Source organism: Natator depressus, chromosome 14 (genome assembly GCF_965152275.1).
Source record: "Natator depressus isolate rNatDep1 chromosome 14, rNatDep2.hap1, whole genome shotgun sequence".
NCBI classification, from domain to species: domain Eukaryota; kingdom Metazoa; phylum Chordata; order Testudines; family Cheloniidae; genus Natator; species Natator depressus.
Genome location: NC_134247.1, coordinates 44,947,702 through 44,967,293, shown reverse-complemented (window position 1 = coordinate 44,967,293; position 19,592 = coordinate 44,947,702). Strand labels below are relative to the sequence as shown.

The following is a 19,592-nucleotide window of genomic DNA, read 5'->3' as shown; positions in this document are numbered from 1 at the left end:
GAAAATTGCAAAGCACTACCCATGGGATCCTCCTGGAAAGAAAAGGACAAAGCCACTCAAGTGTAGCAGTGTAAGTTACAATTCACCATAGTCAGTATATCAAAGACTTCTGACAGCATGATTGACTTGATCTTCACCCTGATCTGGAGAGGGTCCTTTAGCAATGTAGTCTGTGTACTAAACGCTGGCTAACAACCACACTGACAGGAGTCAAGGAAATCTGAGGTTCCCCCCAACTAGCACTAGAGTGACCTTGACAAAAGATTCTTGATGAACTTTCCCTTAAAAAGGAGATAATAGACAGGACAATAACTGAGAAGATTTTTACTGTCAAAAATGATTTCTTTAGTAAGGGCCTATTCGTCGCTTTCTTGCCCTAAATCTCTTCTGATAATAGTCCAAATGTCTCCCAGCTGGATTTTATTAGAGTCTAACTCACGGATTATAACCCAAAGAGACATAGGAACGTCCACTACCTTGGCAAGGGACAGTGGCTCTTACTGACAGTGTTTGTCCCCCAAAGATAAGTCCACCGCTCTGGAATCTGAAAATTTGGTCTGAATCTGCAGGTTATTTTCGGAGAAATGGGTTAAAACCCCCTTGCAATGAAAACTACTTGATTTCATATGTCACTGGAAGCAACACAGATCCACCAGCCCTTTTTGTCACTTCGAATAACTTTGCCGATCAGGACTTTGCAGAAGTTAGCTGGAGGCGAAGAAGCCCAGCTATGCCCCATGCAAAGCCCTTGGCTCAAGATATCAAAATGTTTTCATGCTGCAGTTGATGAGAATCAGGCAGTGACTCTGGCCGCCATTATCCCAGCCACCTGTTTTCACTCTTCCTCTGTCACAGAGCATGTGTATGTACCCTGCTGACCTGTGAGAACATGGCTTGGAAGACACTATTAAGAAATTATTGTATCAATCACAGAGGGCAAACATTAAGCAGAATAAAAGATGGTCACTGCCACAGTTATTGGTATTTTTCAGGGGGGCGTATGACTCTAGGATGTTCCCTCTCTAAAAACTGAAATACCACTGGCAGACCACAGTGCTTTTTCCCAGAACCACCTGCTGCAGAGAGCTGTGCCATTAGCTAGGCTGTAGGTACCTCTGGAGTCCCACAACACAGTGACCCAGCGATGGCGGGAAGAAATGCTGTGGAGAGCTGGGTGTGGATGTGGCAGGTGCTGTTTTCCAACAACTGTTCTGCAGGGTGGCCGTGCTGCACCATTGCAGGGACCAACAGCGTCCGGTGCTGTCACTCCACAGTCTTTCATGGTAGAGCCTCCCTTTCCCAGCTGAGACCACACGGTGTTTTCGGACTCACAAGAGTAACATGAGACAATGTATACATAGAAAACGCCTGTTTGGTGTGCAAAGTTCAGAATCAGCCCATTTCTGAGAACCGTAAAAGGAAACTAAATTCCTCTCTTCTCTGCAGAAGCAGCCATGGCTGCTGCAAATCCAGCAAAAATTCTTCAAGGTGAAGTGACTTGTTCAGTGTGTCTAGATTATTTTAAAGATCCAGTGTCTCTAGATTGTGGGCACAATTTCTGCCAAGCCTGCATCACTCAGTGCTGGGAGGGATTGCGTGTAAACTTCTGGTGTCCTGAGTGCAGAAGAACCTTCTCCCAGAGAAACTTTAAACCAAACAGACAGCTAAGGAATATTGTAGAAGCTTCCAGAATGTTTACAGTGAAGTCAACAAAAGAACCAGAAGTTGAGAGAGTGTGTGAAATACACAAGAGGGTTTTAGATGTCTTCTGCCAAGAGGATCAAACACCCATTTGTATGGTTTGCCATCTGTCCCGAGGTCACAAAGAACACACTGTGGTTCCCATAGAGGAGGCTGCCGAGGATTACAAGGTAAGAAATCACGGGACGGTGTAAAACCTGGAATAGCCAGGAACTGCCTTTTAAATGAAAAATTTATTGCAAAAAAGAGCAGATACAGTTAGAGACCCTTAAGAACAATATTTTAGCAATGAGAACAGACTTATAACACACTGTTATTAACCACTTCTGGCCCCAAACCATTTTTAACACCAATAAGGACTCAGAAAAGTCAGTTCCGAATTGGCTCGGGGCTGAAATTTATACATCTAGCACAGAACTATTACAGTGGAACTGCTGCTGACCTGGGACACATATTTTGCATGAAATTAAAACTACATCTTTTATATAGTTGCCAATTTTGGTCGGAAGTATTCATAACCTAATCTTTAATTAATCCTGGAAGGTTGGCAACCGTAATCTTGTGTGCGTGTGTTGTGAACTTGTCCTGGATCAGCGCAGCCACAGAAACTGCTGGATTTTCCTCCAAAAAAGGCACATGAAGGGGGAGAGTAAAAGTCTCCGAGCTGAAACGTGGCATATGAACAAGTGCGGTTGGCTTCAATATTGTCACCTCTTTAAAAATACCAGTAACTTCTGGAAGGTCCAATTTACAGAGATTTTCAGGGACCTGGGTGTACTGACACACAAACCCTTCCAGGGCACAGTGAAAGTCATACTCGCCACATAAGTCGCTGTGACTGATTCTGCTTGTCTGTTTTTCATGTTACTTTTTATTTGTTGTGTATTTTTGAGAAGAGTCACTCTCATATCTGGAGGTGAGACCTTAGAGTCTGTTATTTTTCACTGGTAATTTTTAGATAGGCCTAAATATTTCTGCTCCACAACTTTTGACAGTGTTAAAAAGTGGTTCTGGGCTGGAATGAGTTAATAAGCATGTGCTACTAATCGGCTCTCATTCCTAAAATATTGTCCTCAAGGTAATATGCTAGATGTATACATTTAATCCTCTGGGTCACTGAGGAACCGTGTGTTCCAGGTCCTATTTGGCATTTAAAAATGGTTCTGGGATGGAATGGGTTGATAACGGTGTGCTAGTCGGCAGTTCTCATTGGTAAGATATTGTCCTCAAAGTGTTTTTTGGTGTTTAAAATATGGTTCTGGGCCAAAACAGGTGTCAAGTTTCCTTCCCCACTCTGAACTCTACGGTACAGATGTGGGGACCAGCATGAAAGATCCCCTAAGCTTATTCTTACCAGTTTAGGTTAAAAACTTCCCCAAGGTACAAACTTTGCCTTGTCCTTCAACAGTACGCTTCCACCACCAAGCGTTTTAAATAAAGAACAGGGAAAGAGACCACTTGGAGACGTCTTTCCCCAAAATATCCCCCCAAGCCCTACACCCCTTTCCTAGGGAAGGTTTGATAATAATCCTCACCAATTGGTACAGGTGAACACAGACCCAAACCCTTGGATCTTAAGAACAGTGCTCTGCGATACAACCGCATTTGCTCCAACCCCTCAGACAGAGACAAACACCTACAAGATCTCTATCAAGTGTTCTTACAACTACAATACCCACCTGCAGAAGTGAAGAAGCAGATTGATAGAGCCAGAAGAGTTCCCAGAAGTCACCTACTACAGGACAGGCCCAACAAAGAAAATAACAGAAGGCCACTAGCCGTCACCTTCAGCCCCCAACTAAAACCCCTCCAATGCATTATTAAGGATCTACAACCTATCCTGAAGGACGACCCAACACTCTCACAAATCTTGGGAGACAGGCCAGTCCTTGCCTACAGACAGCCCCCCAACCTGAAGCAAATACTCACCAGCAACCACATACCACACAACAGAACCACTAACCCAGGAACCTATCCTTGCAACAAAGCCCGTTGCCAACTGTGTCCACATATCTATTCAGGGGACACCATCACAGGGCCTAATAACATCAGCCACACTATCAGAGGCTCGTTCACCTGCACATGCACCAATGTGATATATGCCATCATGTGCCAGCAATGCCCCTCTGCCATGTACATTGGTCAAACTGGACAGTCTCTACATAAAAGAATAAATGGACACAAATCAGATGTCAAGAATTATAACATTCATAAGCCAGTCGGAGAACACTTCAATCTCTCTGGTCACGCGATTACAGACATGAAAGTTGCTATATTACAACAAAAAAACTTCAAATCCAGACTCCAGCGAGACACTGTTGAATTGGAATTCATTTGCAAATTGGATACAATTAACTTAGGCTTGAATAGAGACTGGGAGTGGCTAAGTCATTATGCAGGGTAACCTATTTCCCCTTGTTTTTTCCTACCCGCCCCCCCAGATGTTCTTGTTAAACCCTGGATTTGTGCTGGAAATCGCCCACCTTGATTATCATAAACATTGTAAGGAGAATGATCACTTTAGATAAGCTATTACCAGCAGCAGAGTGGGGTGGGAAGAGGTATTTTTTCATGCTTTGTGTGTATATAAAAAGATCTTCTACACTTTCCACAGTATGCATCCGATGAAGTGAGCTGTAGCTCACGAAAGCTTATGCTCAAATAAATTGGTTAGTCTCTAAGGTGCCACAAGTACTCCTTTTCTTTTTGCGAATACAGACTAACACCGCTGTTACTCTGAAACCTGAAAAATCAATCAGGTTCTTAAAAGAAGAATTTTAATTAAAGAAAAGGTAAAAGAATCATCTCTGTAAAATCAGGATGATAAATACCTTACAGGGTAATCAGATTCAAAACATAGAGAATCCCTCTAGGCAAAACCTTAAGTTACAAAAAGACACAAAAACAGGAATATACATTCCCTCCAGCACAGCTTATTTTACCAGCCATTAAACAAAAGAAAATCTAACGCATTCTCTAGCTAGATTACTTACTAACTTTACAGGAGTTGTACGGCTGCATTCCTGATCTCTTCCCGGCAAAAGCATCACACAGACAGAGAGAACCCTTTGTTTCCTCCCCGTCCAGATTTGAAAGTATCTTGTCCCTTCATTGGTCATTTTGGGTCAGGTGCCAGCGAGGTTACCTTAGCTCCTTAACCCTTTACAGGTGAAAGGGTTTTGCCTCTGGCCAGGAGGGATTTTATAGCACTGTATACAGAAAGGTGGTTACCCTTCCCTTTATATTTATGACAGCAGGGTAATCACAATTTGTTATGAGTCTGTTCTCTTTACTGTCTGTAACAGTACCTGCCGGTTTTTGCAACAATTGTATTGATTAAAATGCCATTCTGGGCCTTACTGGCTCGTTCCAGCTTTTACACCATCACCATGCCTATGCGCTGGACATGCATACTGCTGTCTCTTTCTGAGTATCCAGATGCCTATTTCTCACTTAAGCCCCAGAGTGATTCACAGACTGGAGGAAGACAGGTGTTTGGCTGCCTAGCTAGAGTGTGGGGTCTGACCTGGCAGGTGGCCTCTGAGCACACCTACCGGATCAGGCTCGCCCTTCTAACTTTTAGCCACAGGGTTAGGGTACTCACCTGCTATGTAGGAAACACTAGTTCAAGTCCCTCCTCCACCTGATGAGAAGGGATTCAAACAGGGAACAGCTGACTCTCAGGTGAGTGCCCTAACCATGGACTATGGGATATTGTGATGTGGGGCTCCCTCCATTTCCTCTGTCAAAGCTATTCCACTGGGGATAAAAAGTCATTTGGACCAGAGAGAGAGAGACCAGATGCATGAGAATGACTGTCTAGCCAGCTGGTTAGAGCATTCACCCATTTTATTATGTATTTAATATTCTTGAAAATATAAAAAAATGTGGGAAAACCCTCCAAAGCACCAAAACTAAATCACTTTTTCTTTTTTTAGGACAAAATTCAGAGCTGTTTGGAGATTTTGAAGAAAGAGAGAGAAGAGATTCTGTCATTTAAATAGAACGGGGAAAGGAAAAGCCAGGAACTGCTGGTAGGTACTGAACAGCAAATGTGCACAGGGACATTATCAACAAAAGAGAGAGGAAGTATGTTAAAAGATCAAGATACATACAGACATGAGTTCAGTCCATTGAGGTTCAGATTCACAGCAGAGATGCTGAGCTTTGTAGATGCAAAGAGTTCCTTTCGAATTCAGTTCATAGGTCATAGTCCAATGTCCAAATCTCATACCAGGACATACCAGCGTAACTGGGACCTCAGTCTTGCGACTCAAACTTCCCCTGATGAAGACTCAGGAGATCTGAGATGACAGAATCAGGACCCAAGGAGCCTTTGTACAATTTCATGTCTTTTGTCGAGTTGGAATTCCTCAGGGAACAAAAGTAATTCGGATGACTTTGAAGGAGGTCTGTCACCGGTACTTAGCTATCCCAATTAACATAAGGCCATTTGCTTGTTCCTCCACCATTCACAGTACATGTCAAAGAGAGATGAATACTGTGTTTACAATTCATTTACAGGATAGGATGTTCTTTTGACCTCTGAATTATCAGAATACAGCACAGACAGGGACTGTTGACTACATTGTCCACCCTACTCATACATCTATAAATACACAAAAGCACAAACATTATCTCCCCACATGTCTTCTGTGGGTTATTTATTTTGCAGGATGTTTAACCCTTTCTCGCCATGCACCACAATTCTAAACACCAGTTAGGACTCTTGAAAATCTATTGGAAAATCTTCTGTCTACTGAGCGTAGAGTATGCACTATATAAAATGTCAGACGTTAAATTTGATGGGGTTGATAGAGTGTGGGGTCTGACCTGGCAGGTGGCCTCTGATATGCATATGCAATGATATGCTTCCATGTTCATACATAAGTCTTTATAAACTATCCCATGATTTTCCCATGTTCCTGGCTTTGACCTGTGCTTTCCCTGTTTCTCTCTCTTCATTTCAGAAACAGCTACAAACTGAGAAGGAGAAGCTTGTGTCTGAAGTTCAGCAACTGTACCAGTTACTGAAGGAACAAGAGCAACTCCTCCTGGCCCAGCTGGAAAAGCTGAATAAGGAAATTGAAAAGAGGAGAGCTGAGTATGTTGCCAAACTATCTGAGGAAATATCTTCTTTCAATCACCTGATCAGTGAGATGGAGCAGAAGTGCCAGCTACCAGCGAGTGAATTCCTGCAGGTGAGACAGTGTTAGAAACACCCCAGAACCTTTCACAGGGAAAGAAAGTCTCCTAACCCTTCACTTTTGGAGTATAAGAGTGAAATATACATTTTTTGTAAGGGCTTGATCAAATGCCAATTAAAGTCAATGGAAATATTCTTCTTGACTCCAGTGCTCATTGGATAGAGCCCTAAAAGAATAAAAAAAGCTCTTCTTTTGAATTTTAGTGGGAGAACACTCCTCCAAAAATCTCAAACTCCAAACTCTGTTCTCCCTGTCTCATAATGCAAGAACAAAGGGACATTCAATAAAATTAGAAGGTGGCAAATTCAAAACTGATCCAAAGAAACATTTTCACACATCACCTAATTAGACCATGGAGCTCATTGTCACAGGACGTCATTGGTACCAAGAATTTAGAAAACTCAAAAACCAATTGGACATTTATATGGACAATAAGAATATCCAGAGTTATTAGAAATAACAAAAAAAATTAATTGATATTAAACTTCATTCTTCATTGCTTCAGCCAGTCTCTAGCTATTAGAGAGCAGCGTGAGACTGTGAGGAGCAGATTTTCTTACACCTTCCTCTGAAGCATCTGATATTGTCCACTTTTGGAGACAAGATACTAACTAGATGGACCTCAGGTCTGATCCTGTTGATCATTTCCTGTGTTCCAAATGCTAACTTCAGAAGATCTAAGATGGAGCCAGGGTTTAATTATGGAAAAAGCTAAGATTCAACCTGTTGCATTTTAAGACTGATTTTGCCACTCTTAATACATACCACAAAAAAGGAAAAAGATTGGCCTCAAAATTGATACATGAGGTCTGAGGCTGGTGTGACTTTTTCTGCCAGAACTGAAGTTTAGTTAGACAAGGCGTTCGTTACTTATGATACCCTGAAAGTTTAAGTAGTTGTTAGAATTCCAAAAGCCTTCTAATTATTTTAATGTTCAAAAAGTGCCTCTAACTAGCAAAAAAGGAAGGGAGAAATAAATCTTAGTCTACTGGACTTCTCTAGCTGATATCTAGGGTCAAATTCTCTGTTGTGACCAATATCTGCTGTGGGCAGCGTTCTTCACTTCCCAGATCTCCTGCATTGAACCTGGCGTGTAGGGCAGTGATTGGCCCGCTGTTACTCTGTACCCAACCCCCATTGTTCTCACCCAGCCCCAACTTCCTGTGGAGGTCAAGAAGTCCACAGGATGGGCCTTGCGAATGTTTGTGGGGCAGTGGGGAGAAAGTTTACAGCATTGAAGCAGCACAGCCTGGGGGCATCCCTCCCTCTGGACCCACTGGAGTCTCCAGGAGTGGATCTTCCCCAAACCTGTGTGTTAGGAAGATCCTTGTTCAACACATGGTAAGACTGAGCCCTCTGATTCCATGTGCCAGCTGGTTATCCAAATGTCACTCTATGAAGAGGTAGTGTGCCTCCATAGACAAACTTCCTGGGCCCAGATCCTGCAGTCAGAGCACTTATCCAAAAGAGCAAAGGCAACATGTTTGATATTTTTGTTTTTATTAATAAAGAACAAATAATTTCACTTTGAAACTCAAAACTGTGAAGATAAAGTGAATCCCCTCCAGAGCAGAAGGGATCCCCAGTATATGATCAATGGGACTGAATTTCCTTTTATCTTTCTCCTCTAGGACATCAAAGGCACCTTGAGCAGGTAGGTGGCTCCTTCTCACTCTCCCTTTCACTTCCCAGGGCAGAGAAGGGATTTTGGACATGAGACGTTGCTCCCCATGGTTCAGCAGTGAAGACTGTGGGGGTGGTTCCCAGTCTCCCTCTGTTAACTCTAATCTTGGGGCTGTTGTCATGTTGACTAGACTCCAGAATAGAGCAGCCTGAGAAAAGAGTGATTTACCTACAGATAGAGTTATTTGTAGTGCTTCTGGTGGAACGGAGACCTCAGGAAATTGGGGATGGAGAATGAGTTTTTTATTTCTAGGTCATAGACTCCATCTCCACCTCGGTTGGTAGGGATGGATAGTCAGGGCCATCTGATGACTATTCAATGAGCTGTTTATTAATTGTTTCTTATTATGAAGTGAGCTCTGTCAGTGGGCTTGGCGTGGCAACAGATATGCTAGCAGAGACATTCCCTGCCCTAGGGAGTTTATAATGTGCTCTTATCAGTAGCACTATGGCAGGGCTGAGAGGCTCAAGGGAAAATCAGGGCCCAGCATGCTGGGCGCTGCACAGACACAGAAAGAGACAGTCCCTGCCCCAACGAGTTTACATTCTAAATAGACACGAGAACAAGGGCGGAGGGAGGAAGGATTATAATACATTTAAGGGGACATTCAATAAGGACAAAGTACTGCACTTCAGAAGGAAAAATCAAATGTACAACTACAAAATGGGGAATAACTGGGCTGGCAGCAGTACTGTGGAAAAAGATCTGAGGGTTCACGTGGATCACACATTGAATGAGTCAGAAGTGTGATGCTGTTGTGAAAAAGGCAAATGTCATTCTGGGATGTTGTCCCAGGTTGCTGTATTCACCGCAGGTGTTGACTCCTCCTGGCTGTTCTGTTCTGCTTCCAGGTCCAACACCTCCACTTGCAGTCTCTCCCCTGGTTGTGCTCTCTCTCACTCTGCAGCCTCATCTCTCGCTCCAGGAGCTGCAGCTTCCTCTTCGGCCCTCCAGCCTGATCACTAAATGGTTTCTCCTTCTGTGGTATAGAGTCTCCCTGGTTCCACTGTCCAGGCAATGACCCTCCATCAGTGGCTGGTAGGGGAACTCGAGCCCGTCCACTGCTTCGGGTTCCAGCCCAGGGACCATGGTAGGCCACATGCAGGCAAGGTCTGCTCTCTCCCTGGGCTGCTTCCTACTCACCTCTCATAGGCTTTCTTCTCCACCCTTCTCTCTTATAGGGATTAGACTAGATGACCCTTGAAGTCCTCTCTAGCCCTATGATTCTAAGTGCTCCCTTCCTTCAGGGCCAGGCTCCAAGCATGCTATTCTTCCCCTGGGTTCCCTCTTTCCCTCACTAATGCACAGAGGGTGGCTGGAGACTTTCTCACTGCAGCCAATTTTTGTTGCCAGTTTCCTGGCTTTCTACTAGCCCAGCCCACAACTGCTCAGCTGAGCTTCATCTTCCCATCAGGGGTTGCTTCTCTGGCCTAAACCGCTCATGTGTGGCCTGTCTCACTAATCTCCTCTTTCTCAGCTTCCTTCATCCTTTTTGGGGGCTGATGTGGGGTGAACATCCCATCACAGATGTATTAACGAGACTGTCATATGGCATATTAACAGGAGTGACCCAGGTGGATGTTGTTCCACCCTTCTTGCCACTGTGAGGCCTCAGCTGGAATACCGTGTCCTGTTTTGGCCATCGCACTTTCAGAAAGATGGGGGAAAATTGGAGAGATTTCAGACGAGAGCAAGAAACATGATCAGAGGTTTAGAATGGATGAGCTGTGAGGAAAGGTTGAAATAAATGGGTATGTTTAGTCTAGAGAAGAGAAGACTCAGGGAGGGCCTGATAACAGTCTTCAAATATGTCTGAGGCTGTTCTACAGAGAGCGGTGATCAGTTGTGCTTCAAGTCCAGTGCGGGTAGAACAAGAAGTAATTGGTTTAATTTGCAACAAGGGAGATTTACATCAGTGTGACGGGGTTGCCGGGGTGCAACATGGACTGTGGGACTGCTGAGCCCTCCAAATCCCCGACCTGGGCTGCCTCTCGCACCTTGATGTTGATGTCAACCTACATGCCTGACGGGCCCTGCGCTGACACAGACACCAAAGGGCAGCGACATGCCCAGCTGTGTTACACGACTCAGCTCCCAGCCATTGATGAAGCAGCAATAGAAAGGCGCCAGCCAGTTCCCCCCAGCTCCAGCCCTGCCCCCCAGAACTGCACCGACTCACACTGCTCAAGGCTTCGTTGGACAGTGCAAGTTCATTAAGTCGTTTGCCACTTGCTGAGGGTGGAGTGGACACACACTAGCCTTTGTAAGCTGAGAACCCCGTGCTAGTGGACTGACCATTTTATGTATCCAAAGAACGAAATAAGAACATAAATTATCTTTGAAATGGGTTACTGGGTCTCACTCCAGGTCCTGGTACGATGGGTATCGACATCACCACAAGGATTCTCACTAATGGTCTACAGGATATGTCAGGGGATCCTGCTTCCCACACTCACAATACAAGAACAAGGGGACGTTCAGTGCAGCTGAAAGGCAACTAGTGTAAAGCTGAGAAAGGGAAATACTTTTTTTTACACGATTCATAATTAACCCATGGAACTCATTGTCACATGGTATTGCTGAGTTTCATAGATGCATAAAGTTGAAGGCCAGAAAGGACCGTAAGATCGTCACATTTGACCTCCTGTATATCACAGCACAGGCTTTGACTTTCTCTTTCTCCTGGGGGTGTTCGACCCCTGCTTGGCCCCAGACCCTGCCCCCAGTCCACTCCTTCCCCCCAAGGCCCTGCCCTGCCTCGCCTCTTCCTTCCATGCCCAGCCTCTTCCCACCCTTGCTCCACCCCCTTCCACCCAGTGTGTCCTGCCCGCTCCTGAACAGCTGATCCCCGGTGGGCGGGAGATCCTGGGAGGCAGGGGGAAGAGCTGATCGGCAGGACCCGCTAACAGGCAGGAGGCATTGGCGGGAAGTGGGGGGAAGCTGATCTGTGGGGCTGCTGGTGGGGCTGACCACCCACGATTTTTTTTCCGTGGGTGCTCCAGCCCTGGAGCACACACAGAGTCGGTGCCTATGTATCACAGGTGCTTAAATTTCACCCAGTTATTCCTGTATTCAGCCCAATAACTTGTATTTGACTAAATCCTAACGTGCGTTGACTAAAGCACTGTCCAGAAAGCCATTTAGTCTAGATTTAAAGACATCAAGAGACAGTAAAGCTTGAAGCTCCTTAGAAGTGGGGGGCCACCAGTGCCCAAACCATGGCCCCACCCTTGCTCTGCCTCTTCCCCTGAGACCCCACCCCCTGCTCGCTCCTCTACGCCCCCTCCCCCCATCACTTGCCTTTAAGGCAGGTTAAGAGTGAGAGAGCATCAAGAGATGGAGAATCCTCCACTTCCCTTGGCAGTTTCTTCCAATGGTTAATTCACCCACACTCTTAAAAAGTCTGTCTTATTTCCCATTTGAATTTCTCTGGCTTCAGCTTCCAGCAATTGGTCCTTGTTGTGCCTTTGTTTGCTAAACTGAGGAGCCCTTTAGTACCAAGTATTTTCTCCCCGGGACGGTGTTTATGTCCCATACTCAAGTGCCAGGGTGTTCTCAGTGCAAGGCATTTTTACCCCAGCCCTCAAATAATTTTTGAGGGTCTTCTCTGCACCATCTCCTTTTTCAACGTCCATTTTAAAATGGGGACACCAGAACTGGATGCAGTTTTCCAATATCGGTCTCACCAAAATGAAGGGGAAGCTTGTAGTGTCAAAGCTGGTAGTGGACCTATTCCTGGGGCCAGAGAGAATTTAATCCTCCAGGGTCTGCTGAGCTACAGGCATTCACTAGAATAAAATACATTTTAGTAAAACACAAATATGAATGAACTCCACAAGGAGTAACACTGGGTTGTTCTTCAGATGTGAGAGGGAGAAGTTTCAGAACCCAGTGGCCTTTTCTTCGGAACTGAAATGGAGAATCTGGGAATCTTCTCAAAGAAATGCATCTCTGGAGACCATAATGAAGAAATTCAAAGGTAATAAACAGTCACCTGGGGAATTTTCTCACATATATTACGCTGATATTTGACAGAGCTGGGGACATGTCTGAGGAAAAATAATTGTGGACGGAGATAGTCAACTAATCATTCGGAACCTATGAATTCCCTCCTCAGCTCTCAATGCGGCACATACACACTGGGTTAGGGTCCTAAATTTGAACTCCCTGGGGATTTTCCTTTCCTAGCAGCTATGAACATGAACCTGAGCTTGAGCTTTCTGCTGAATTAACTGTTTTTGAAGTATGTTTGTTTCAATCTTTTGTCTGCAAGTCCTCCTGTGTCATCAGAGTCCCTCTCTTGCTTTAGAGCAGGGGTGAGGAAACTTTTTTCTATCACAGGCCATTGACCCACAGAAAAAAATCAATCATGGGCACTCACCCGCACGGGGACAGAGAGGGTGCATGGAGGCTCAAGACCACGTGCAAAACCTGGGGGGTGTTGCAGCACCCTCTCCACTCCAGTTCCTGCAGCTCTTCACAGAGACTCGGGGCTTCCCCCCTCCCGCGGCAGGGCGAGTCGGCACTTGCGGCTCCATCCCTGCGGCGGGGGAGGGAAGTGGTGCTGCGGGACGGATGAAATTTAGCAACAGGCTGGATCTGGACTGCAGGCCGTAGGTTCCACACCCCCGCTTTAGATATTCTCCACCTTTTATCCCCCTGAGCTGGAGATAATGAGACCATCAGGTCTGTCAGGAAGGATGAGCCAGGTTTACTACGTACTAATGGTACAGGGGCAGATTTAATGTTGATTGAATGCTAATCAGTGAGAAAGTTTCTGTGTATTGGTCTGTCTGTGAATGATGTGTGTGTTTCAGAGGGCTTGTCTACACAGCAATTAAACACCTGTGGCTGGTCCGTGGCTGCTGACTCAGGCTCACGAGGTTTGGGCTGGGGCTGGAGCCTGGGCTCTGCGACCCTCTCCTGTCACAGGGTCCCGGAGCCCAGGCTTCTGCCGAAGCCCGAGCATCTACACCACAATTAAACAGCCCCATTCCCCGAGCTCTGTGAGCCCAAGTTGGCTGTGTGACCTCACAGATCATTTTTGCAACCAAGGTCCTACAGTGGCAGCAAATCTTTTACAAAGGAGGTCAAGTAACGTGTCTATGAAAAGGTTATGATTTGCTGGTTATGATTATGCTATCTGTATGCATGTATCATTTCAAACTTGTGCTATGCTTCTGGGTGACACCTCAGACAGTTTGGCATCAGCACTGCCTAGCCTGCTTGATGGCCCATTAAGGACCATCAGCTATCAAGTGACCCATTGAGAGAAGGCAGATACACCTTATGACCTTTTTTTCCTTTTACTGCTGCATCCCCATAAGGAGTGGCACTGGTGGTGATACTGGGAAACGGGATTGTCTGAGGGAATTGCTTGTATGACTTCTGGTTAGCCAGTAGGGTGAGACCGAAGTCCTCTCTGGTTGGTTGGTTTGGTGTGCCGTCCTACCCTTGGGCTGTGACTGCCCTTCTCTAAGCAATTTGTCCTGAATTGATACTCTCAGTAGTGTCTTGCCAGAGGCCGCTTTGTTACAGGCTGTCATGGGCCAGCCACAGGTGTTTAATTGCTGTGTGAAACATCTCTGAGTATGTCATGTAATCTTAGGTAATGTGCTTAGTTTTTAATGTTTGTGGTTATTTTTTAGTGATGTGTGTAATGGTTTGTATTGGTCTGAATTGCACTTAACCTCCTTAACTAGAACTTCATAAAGTTTGTTTTCTTTTCATTTGGCTTTTGTGTTAGAACATTAACAATGTGAATATATTCATAAACACGACAACCTGACATTTTGTCTTTTTCATCCTTTTCTTCCTCTAGACTCACTGTCGTCTAGACAGCAGTTGGACAAAGGTAAATTTCTCGTATAAAAGCGGGAGTGAAAACTTTCATATGAATTATGGTGGCTCATTGGCAGCGCCATATTTCAAGTTTTGTTTCAATTTTGCATTTGACAGGAGCTGAACACCATATTACTGGTGACTACCCAGATCTTTCCTAAAAACAGAAAAGTAGATTCTTTTCTCTATTATAATTTAGAATTTTTAACTAGTGGTTGGGTTAACCAGCTGCGGCTGGGGTGCGGGCGAGGGGGCGAGCAGGGTATCTCCATAGAGATCTAAGAGTTTAAAAATGAGCCTTTTGGAAAATCAGAGAGGAACATCTCACCTCATTTTCAGAACTCTTTATGCACATACATCACATCCCCTGGCCACATGATTATTATTAGCAAATGCACAAGTGGTACAATGAAGAATAGGAAAATTCAACATACAAAAATATACATTTCTGTTTTATCTCTCTACTTTATAAGTGAAAAGAAAAAAATGCTAAAAATGTCAAAAGGGGTTAGGTAGACATCACATATTAGCTGGGGGCATAGACAGGATGCATCACACTATGGCTGCTCTCTGCTTTGCAGCCCTGAGGCCCCTGTAACTAGGGGCCAGGTAGACTAAAGGAAGGACAAAGCTTAAAACCACCTCCCTCTAACCCCCCTTGTCTTTCCGCCAAAACAAGGATGGAATAACTGAGACTCAGGCCTTGTCTACACTACGAAATTAGGTCAAATTTATAGAAGTTGGTTTTGTAGAAAGCGTTTTTATACAGTCGATTGTGTGTGTCCCCACACAAATGCTCTAAGTGTATGTAGTCGGAGGAGTGTGTCCACAGTACCGAGACAAGCGTCGACTTCCGGAGCGTTGCATTGTGGGTAGCTATCCCAGAGTTCCTGCAGTCTCCGCCGCCCATTTGAATTCTGGCTGTCGGGGAAAACAGTGTGCTGTGTGCTCTCCCCAAGCTCGTCCTCTTCCTCATGTTCCCCGTCTGCAAAGTCCTCAGCCATAGCGGAGAGTATCCCATCCTCGGAGTCCACGGACGGGGTGGGGTAGTGGTGGCGGCCCCCCCTAGCATTGCATGCAGCTCAGCGTAGAAGCGGTATGTCTGGGGCTCTGTCCTGGAGCGTCCGTTTGATTCTTTGGTTTTCTGGTATGCTTGTCTGAGCTCCTGAAGTTTCACGCGGCACTGTGTTGCGTCCCTGATGTAGCCTCTGTCCCTCATGGCCTCTGAGATTTTTTTGAAATGTTTTGGCATTTCGTCTTTTGGAACATAGTTCTGATAGCACGGATTCCTCTCCCCACACAGCGATCAGATACACTACCTCCCGTTCGGTCCATGCTGGAGCTCTTTTTCGATTCTGGGACTGCGTGATCACCTGTGCTGATGGGCTCGCCTGGCCAAACAGGAAATGAGATTCGAAAGTTCCCGGGGCTTTTCCTGTACACCTGGCCAGTGCATCTGAGTTCAGAGTGCTGTCCAGAGCGGTCACAATGGTGCACTGTGGGATAGCTCCCGGAGGCCAATACCTTCGAATTGCGTCCACACTAACCCTAATTCGAAACGGTGATGTAGATATCAGTGCTAATCCCCTCGTTGGGGAGGAGTACAGAAATCGGTTTTAAGAGCCCTTTATGTTGAAAAAATGGCTTCGTTGTGTGGACGGGTGCAGGGTTAATTTGGATTTAATGCTGCTAAATCCGATAAACTCGTAGTGTAGACCAGGCCTCAGACTCTGGGTTTGGGAGCCTGGCTCAGCTGAGCTGATCCCTTCACTCTGTCACTGAACTGGCTCTGTCAGGGGTGTGAATCCCCCCTGCACATGGCTGAGATCTCAGCGCTGCTCCCCATGCAGAGCTGGGTAAATCCTGGAGGGAGATTCTCTGACTCGCTCCCCCGCTGGGGCAGGTTCTGTGACAGACACGATCAGACCCTGCCCCAGGGCTGAGCTCTGCCCCTCACGCTCTGATTCTCTCTCTGCAGCGAAGGTGACTCTGGATCCAGACACGGCCCATCGCCAACTCATCCTGTCTGAGGGTCGGAGACGTGTGACATGGGGACGCACTCGGCAGGCTCTGCCCCACATCCCTGAGAGATTTGACTATGAGCCCTGCGTGCTGGGCTGTGAGGGATTCACCTCAGGCCGACATTACTGGGAGGTGGAGGTGGAGGTGGAGGGGGAGTGGAGGGGAGTCTGGGCTGTGGGGGTGGCCAGAGAGTCTGTGGGCAGGAAGGGACGGATCAGCTTTACCCCTGAGCAGGGGATCTGGGCTCTGCAGGGCAGAGGAGATCAGTACCGGGCTCTCACGTCCCCTGATGGCCTCACCCCCTTGTCCCCGAGCCAGGCACCCCGCAGGATCCGGGTTTATCTGGACTATGAAGAGGGGCAGGTGACGTTTTTCGATGCTGGTCGCGGGGAGCCGATTGTCACTTTCCCGCCGGCCGCTTTCGCCGGGGAGAGAATCCGCCCGTTCTTCTGTGCGGGATTCGAGGGAAGATCTTCTTCTTTACTGAACCGTTCCCTGGGCCGACGCTGCCAACTCACACTGTGTCCCTGAGCTTCCCTCTCTGCCCCCCCGAAACAGGCTCCTCTAGCCCCCTCCCTCCTGATCTCTGTGACCTGGAGGACTCAGCCAGCCAGTCTCCCCCCGCACAGACAGGGCTGAAGGGGGGCGGGGGGTGACGCTCTCCCCGTAGCTCTATGGCTGTGGAGGTCTGTGTGAGTCTCTCTAGGCTGGGTCTCTATGCTCCTAGGAGGCCAACTCAGTGTGGAGTGGGGGGGAGAGGGGAGTCCCACCAAGGAAGGAGGGAGCCCCCCTGTGGGAGGGACCCAGCTGAGAGCCAGGGAGAGACCCCTCAACTGAGCGGAGGGGAGCCGGGGGAGCCCTGGGGGAGGAAGCTAGGGAGAGGGGACACAGGGGTGTTTAAAATCATGTTAGCTGACTGTTATTTAGCCAAAACCAGCTCATATATATTTGCATACAACTGTCAGCGTGTGTACGAGGTGCGAAGGCTGGAATTTTCAAAAGAACTGAAGCGACGTCAGACTCATTGATTTCCAATGGAACTTGTGCTGCTAAGTAACTTCAGGTGGGATTTTCAAAAGCACCTAAGTCTGTCAGGGTGGGAATGACTCTGGCAATACCAGGAATATGAAATAAAAATGAATGGATCATATGGAAAACCCCCTTCAGATGCACAGAGTTCAAACAAAAATGTCCAGCATCTGTCACATCCAAGTTGTTTTCATGAGGTGCAAACTGTGTATAAAAATTACCATATGTGTTCTTCATGTAACTCATTTTTCTTTTAGAAATCTCCCTGATATTTCTGTCAGCAATTTATTGTATCTGAGTTTTCTCCCAAAGTGGTCTTTCTAAAATGTGGATGAATGCATATTTTGACGGTGTGGGTTCATATTATTAAATTTGCTGACAGTAGAATTGTTACTGGTGTGACTGTTGCCTGGTATGATTCACCACTGAGAATACCCAATTCGGGACAGGGCAGATACACCCCAAAAACTGGTGGTTTATTCTATATATAGATTCACCAAAACAGTAACAAAATGAGCTCTTATATCCCCACACTGGTTAACAGGAAGCCAAAGCACAGTCCCCTCTCGGCATTCCAGCTCCTGGCTTGTCCACCCAAACTGGTCTTTTGTGATAAATGATTACTAAATCCAGAAATCACATGTAAAGTTCTTCCAGTCCCAAAGCCCCTGTCCTCAGGTCAATAGAGACTTTAGATCTTACCCGAAAATCACGCTGCAGCCAATCCCCTTTGTAACTAAAAATGAAAGTGATACATCTGATGAAGTGGGTTTTAGCCCACAAAAGCTTATGCTCAAATAAATGTGTTAGTCTCTAAGGTGCCACAAGGACTCCTCATTTTTTTTGCTGATATAGACTAACACAGCTACCACTCTGAAACCTTAAAACAATATGTAAGCAGTGTCAGGATGAGCTCCACCCTGACATCTGGTGGTGAGGTGTGGCAAGTTGTGGAAAAGAACTTCAGGGGCTGATCTCATTTGCATAGGCACACCCACCCCGCCTAGAATGAGGCCATAGCTGCCCAAATGGTCACTTTGGCTGCTGTGGGATCCCCAGTATCTCTGTTATTGGGGCAGGAAGAATAAATTGTTATTACCCTGATTATGGGAACTGTGCTTGGAACTGTACTTGGCCTTTTGTTATGATGGAGGGACTCACCATCAACTAAGTAGCACTTGCTAGGCAAGGGACATGGGTTCCAAAACTCTGTGCATTGAGAGAGGCTGGGGACAAGTATTAATACTTGGTGGTGTGAGGGCCTTACATGCTAATTGCACTTTCTCCTCTCTCCACTGTGGAATATCAGAACTAATTTTGATTCATTAGGAGTCTAGTTACAGGCTGCTGAGCTCACTTTGGGCTAATAGTGCACCAGCACTGAGGATCCCCTACTACAAGCTGAATTCACCAAAGAGCTGAACTGACTAAGAGCTGAAATCACGGAGCGTTGTGTTAAGTAGTGGGGGAGCCTGAAGATATATTGTGGAGCAGTTCGGGGGATGGTGGAGCTGCGTGTGGGCCGCAGAGCGGAGCCGAGCAAAGCAGTTCGTGGGGCAGCTGGTGGAGCGGAGCGAAGGCCTATGGAGCTGTGGGGCAGTCAGCTTCAGATCATGTAAGGTGTCCCTTACCTCTCTTTCCCCCGCCCCGCCATCTCCACCCAGGTTGGGAGGTAAAGCTCCGCAGATAAACTTTCGAACTCTGGGGCTGCCCTAACCAGGGACAGAGACTTTTGGGTCATTGGAATTTTGGGACTTTGGGTGATTTGGGGTTGCTGGACTCAAGAACCAAAGGGAAAGGGCATGCCCCATTTGCTTGGGTTGTGTTATGAATCCTGTTGGTGGTGTTTCCCCAACATAATGCCACATTGTTTCTCTCTGTTATTAAAAAGCTTTTTGCTACACTCAGACTATGTGCTTGCGAGAGGGGAAGTATTGCCTCTTGGAGGTGCCAGCGGGGGTGGTATATATTTGTCCCAGGTCACTGGGTGGGGGCTCGAGCCGGTTTGCATTGTGTTATTGGAATGGATCCCCTAGATAATGAACCCGGCCCTTGTTGCTGCCAACTCTGACGGGCAGAAGGGTTACATTTCTGGGGGCTCATCCGGG

The 19,592-nt window shown here is 46.4% G+C and overlaps 1 pseudogene; it reads left to right on the top strand.

The window, feature by feature from the left end:
• The first annotated feature begins 1,454 nt into the window (after nucleotides 1–1,454).
• LOC141998073 (E3 ubiquitin-protein ligase TRIM39-like) lies at nucleotides 1,455–16,986 on the top strand (annotated as a pseudogene).
• The last annotated feature ends 2,606 nt before the right edge of the window (nucleotides 16,987–19,592 follow it).